Raw genomic sequence first — 5,889 nt, forward strand, 5'->3', positions numbered from 1 at the left:
GGGAGAGAAAGGGGAGGCGGGGGTGAGGAGGAGACAGAAATCTTTAATAAATGAAAAAAGAAAAAAAAAAGAAATCAACCAAAAAAAAAAAAAAAAAAAAAAACCTAGGGAGCATAGAAACCCAGTGAATAGCTCTTCGAAGGACTGACTCAATCCAGGAAGAAAAGAAAAAACAAAGGAGTTGGTTATGGATTTTTGGACATTGTTAAAGGAGCCCACCACAAATGACTTTTTTTATTTTGGGAAGTCGGTAATGTGCTGTATGTCAAATTTTTTGTTGAATTTACTAGAAATTAAATCCTTGGTTCAGAAAACCGAGGCTCATCTGTTACCTCCCTGGTATCAACTGTTGATTGACAGACTGCAAAATGAACCCTAGGTAACAAATCCTCCAGTTGAGAGGCAGCTCATAAGGGTCGAGCCCTTACACACAGGACTAATGCCCTTGAAAGGGTATTCAATTTTTAAAAGATCCTTTTAAAATAGGGATTCTTTTTTCATAGTTTTTGTGGCAAACCCAAGATAAACCTTGTAAGTAATGCCTAGAATGGACCTTTAAGGTACCAATTGGTGAGAATTCGATTCTCTCTTCAGGATTGTCTTATACGGCCACCCCCACCCTTCTATATACATTCTATATTATGTACTATAATATGTATATGTATATTCTTTACTGCCTATGATTATCATTTTTGGTACATTAAATAAATAGGCTCTATCTTCAGCTACAATTCCTAAGTGACATCATTTTAGGGACTGTGTTTTGAATAACTTCATCACCACTCTCTCCGACAGAAGTGTTTTCTAACTGCTGTTCTTTCCTGATTTCCACAGCCAAGGGCATCTTGATCAGCAGGGTGCTCACTGGACACCATGGCCCACCCTTTATGGAGTGGCTCTCCACTGAAAACACTCCTTAGACAGCGCGTGCCTTTGTATTACCCACCAGGGTTTCTCAAGGACCCCACTGACCTGCACATTCACCTTTTCCAAGTTCGTGAAGTCACTAGTGAGAGTTATGGGTGCGATTTGGAAGAGAACGGAAAGAAAACTAGAGGTCCAACTTATTCCAGTCGCTGCACCCAGGTAGTCAGGCTTAGGGGCAGCTTTACGGTTCCTGCCTTTAAACCACATGAGGAACGGCCGTGATTCAGGTAAACACTGTGCAGCCACACTAGAGGACCACAGTTAACTGCAGGGTCTTCTCAGTACCAAACTGTTAAAGCCTAGCCGTGCTAGAGACAGGGCCTGCCTCTATCAAAGCCACCAGCCTGGAGCTAGAGAGCAAGGTGACTTTGGGGAAGAAAAAGCAGTCTGCGGTGTTGAGTGAAGGCCACCTATAGAAGATACAATTGAGTCTCACTCACATCGCTGTTCGGGGCTTCTCTTAATCCTCCTGGGAGTTAACTGCTACTCTCCGTCTCTTCCTGCCCCACATTCTTGGGTACGTGCAACCTGCTTAGTGTAGGTTCCTTGGCATGAGCATTTTTCAGGATAAATAAGCTCAGGATGATATAAATACTGTTTCTCTAATTGTAAAATTTTAACGGCTAAAAGACACCTTCTCATCAATACTATTTGAATTCCGTAGTTCTAATCAGGATCAGTTCCCTTTCTGCATCCTTCTGATATTTGACAATATCTGTAGACATGGGTTACAGATTGGTTGGGAGCTACTGGATTCTGCTGGCTAGAAGACAGGGATGATACTCATTATCTTCCCTTATCTGACTCAAAGTTAATTCTATTTTGATTTTTTGTAATGTAACATTTTTTTTTTAGCAGGCCTCACTGTGCCATCAGTAGTTGGACCTTTTTGTAGGGACTGCTGGCTCCCCTGTAATGACAAGGAGACTTACTCATTATATAAAGCTCAGCTATAGCTCAGGCTTGTAACTAACTAGGTCTTACAACTTCAATTAACCCATTTCTATTACTCTACGTACTGCCACGTGGCTTGTGGCTTTCCCTGTTCTCCACCATGTCCTGTTCCTTCTGTGTCTCCTGGCAAACTACCTTTCTTCTTCCCAGTATCCTCTGTGTTTGGCTGTCCTTCCTATACTTCCTGTTTAGCTCATGGCTGTTTAGCTTTTTATTAAACCAATAAGAAGGTGCCTTAGCTGGGCCATGGTGGTGCAGGCCTCTATTCCCAGCATTCTGGAGGCAGAGGCAGGTGGATCTTTGTGAGTTCGAGGCCAACCTGGTCTACAAAGCGAGTTCCAAGACTGCCAGGGTTGCTACACAGAGAAACCCTGTCTCAAAAAACAAATAAGCACAAAGAAGGCGCCTTGGCAAAGACACATCTTCACAGTATGCAAAAAGGTTATTCCGCAACAGCTATCCTCTCTTTTCCATATTTTAATCTCAGTGATAGCTTTTGTGTCTGTGCCTCCAAGTCTAGTTTTCCTTTCAACCCGAGACTCAAATATCCAAGTAATACAAGTTGTCTATTAGAGTATCACTTAAACTTTTAACACATCACAGCCTCAACCTTCCCAGGTAGCCTAGCTTGGCTTACTTATTCCGTAAGTACAACTACTTTACAGACTAATATTTTGAGGTTAGAACATTAAAAGCACTGCTAATTAGACCCATCTTCACCTGCTAGTCACACCCCTCTCCACCCGCCAGACAAACCCATTTCTACCTGCTCGTCACACCCACCCCTCCCAGCAATCTGTACCCGACTTTACCATTTTGAAAAGAATCAAGTTGCTTCAGCAAAACTCTAGTCATTATGTTGTTTTCTCTTTTCCTTCTCAAGCACGGCAATTAACGAGCAACCCCTTGGCTCTATCCTCTGTCTCCAACAGGTGTTTGATTTAGAGAGGCTGGAAGGGGTACAGTAAGGGAAATAAATGCATTGGAGTGGGGACAGGCCTGGCAGTCGCCTGGACCAAATGATGTGGTACAGACCATGATAGTGATATAGAGAGATATAATGGAATTTGTAGATGCAAGTAATGGGATTTGCCACATTTCAGAAAGAGAACAAACTAGATTTGGTGGACAGAGGTCAGAAGGTACACATGTCAGGTAGGTGGTCAGTCCCACACTGCTGCCAGCATCCTGGGGAGCTGCATTTAGGGCCCTCACTCAAGTCCCACTCAAAGGTCCTTGAGTCTGACCAGATGGCTCAGCCCGGTGATCTGAGTTGAACCCCAAAGACCCACATGGTGGAAGGAAGGAGTAGCTCCCAGATGTTGTCCTTCTGTAACTGACCAGGCAGGCACAACTGTATCCTAAAGGCATATTTCAGCTGCCGGACTATTAAGACAATGAGTACTGAGAAGTTGAAATTTCCCCAGTGATCCCTTGGTGGAAGAAGAAAAACACTGAAACTTCATGCCAGGCAGAGGAATATCTTGGCTCCCAGAAGAGATATTTCACACAACTCTAACAATTTGTCAGACTGCATTGCGAGTTAAGAATAAAGCCCAGATGGCAGGACCACAACTTGAACAGGACTGCTAAAATGTGCTTATTCCTGGCCCTCTATTTAAATCTTAATCTCGTTTCAGGGCCCTGAAGATGGCCTGCAGTGTGTGTGTGTGGGGGGGGTCTCCCTGAATCTCTTGGGGCTTCTTCCCAATGTGAGTAATCCCACATTGAATAAATCTCTTTTCCTTGTTTTATTATTCACTTGGTTATTGGTTTACTATTTACTTGGCTTGTTTGAGTTGAGTCTTCAAGGATAGGTTGCTGAACCAAACTTCTTGAATTACGGACTGTAAACCCAAGTTCAGAAACATTCTGACATCCACACATGTAAGTTGGAAAGTGCACACACACACACACACACACACACACACACACACACACAATAAGTAAATAAAATGTAATAAGATTACACAGAAAAGAATTTCAGAATGATGCCAGCTGAAGCAAAATTATTGCAAAATTTAAGAATAAGGGAAAATAAAGCCAGGTGTGGCAGTTCACACCTTGAATCCCAGCACTCAGGAGTCAGAAGCAGGTGGATCTCCCGGGATTTGATGCCAGCCTAATCTACAAAGTAAGTTCCAGGACAGCCAAGGCTACATAGAGAGACCCCGTCTAAAACAAAACAGAAAATAGAAGAGAACAAGGGGGAAAGACAGACTTAAGCACAAGTGGGAGATGCAGTTAGATGTCAGATTTATATGCAGGTATTTCTTCTTGCCATTTTCTATGTTACACTGATACAATATCCAACAAAGGGTAAAGATTAAATAAAATGTAGAAGTTACAGTTTAAAAGCTGGAAATAATGTGAGTTTTAGTTTATGTAATTTTTCTTAAAAACTTCTTGGATGGCCCCACCCATGCACACATGTCAATACTAACTGGACTCAGTGGTTGGTTGGTTGGTTTGTTAAGATGGGTGTGGTGATGCATACCCTTAAACCCAGCACATGGGAAACAGAAATGCAGATCTCTGTGAGTTTGAGGACAGCCTAATCTTTATAGCGAGTAACAGGCCAGCCAGGGCTACGTAGTGGACAACAACAGACTCATGCCTCAGAGTTGAGAACCTGGTAATTACTTGGTCCTGGAGGTTGGGTTACCTCAGCAGTCAGATTGACCCAACAATGGCTGTCTCTCACTGAGGAATAGGGCAACCACAGGTGGTTGCTCAGTCCTGAAGATTCCAGGAGATCCCTGGGTCCCTGGTCCACAAGGAAAGCTTGGAAATACTGGTTCTGATATAAGCATAGGAACCAGCAGCAGGAGGACGATTAAGTCCTTGTTTCTGTAACTGGTCATGTGGCCCTAGCTGATATTTATAACCCTTCCTCTACTATCTATCCTGTATTTCTTCAACCCTCAGGAAGCACTTTAGCAGATCTTGGTTATTTACCTGGACAGGTGGGCTGCAGGTTCTGGTCTGTTTGTCACCCTTCCTGGATGTGTTATACTTTCACACTGACTGTGATCACAGGACATGGAGCGTGAAGAGTCACCCCAAAGGCTCTCCTGTCTTCCAGACACACTTCCTTAGCTGTAAAATGGGTACTATAGTCAGAGTAATGCTATTTGAAATTAGTTTGGGTGAAGTACCACATGCAAAAAGGCAAACTCATGACCAGCATAAGCACTCCAGTAAGGACAAAATGTTGACCCCTCCATTATGGAAGTTGTTCAGTGTAACCAACTTGCCACCAGGGTACGACTGCTGGTCACCCTGGGTTAGAGCGCCATATCAGGAGTTCAGTGTTGTTCTAAGACTGGCAGATTTGACACTTAGCAGCAGCTGTAGCCCAGTCAGCCTTAGTAAGTGGAAGTTTATGTTGTCGAGTCCACACATAACTTCTATCTCTGCCACCATGGTCACTTTGTTCATGGGCCTATTGGACAGGATGGTCTGGGGAAGAGGCTGTCCACACACAGGTCATCCTGTCTACTGAACCCTTCTGGAGTGACTTTTGATGAGCATTTACGTGGTGCACAGGCATTTTCACAGCCTTCGCCACTGGAGAGGTCTATCCATGGGCCCCTTGCCCAAATGTCTTTCTCAGCAATTTTCTGACCATGCTCCTTTCAAGTCCCTGGCCATCCAGTCAAACCATTGATCACAGCCCATGAATCAGTGAACAGTCACACATCTGACCATCTCTCCTTCCAAGAAAAATGTACAACAATATCCATTGCCTGAAATTCTGCCCACTGTGAAGATTTTTCTCCACTAAGGTCCTTCTCAGTTGGTCCAGAAAGGGGCTGTGATGCTGCAGCTGTCCACCTCTGGGTGGTGCCAGCACAGTGTGTAGAGTCATCTGTAAAAAAGGCCCTAGTTTTTTCTTAGTCAACTCATCTTAGAGCATCCTCCATAAAGTAAATTGTCAATGCTTGGGTCCAGAAGCTATTGTAACAGTAATAGGAACCATAGACATCTAGGCAACCTCTTTGTACA

Source organism: Alexandromys fortis, unplaced genomic scaffold (assembly GCF_014885135.2).
Source record: "Alexandromys fortis isolate MF-2015 unplaced genomic scaffold, M_Fortis_MF-2015_v1.1 scaffold_5, whole genome shotgun sequence".
Classification (NCBI taxonomy): Eukaryota; Metazoa; Chordata; class Mammalia; order Rodentia; family Cricetidae; genus Alexandromys; species Alexandromys fortis.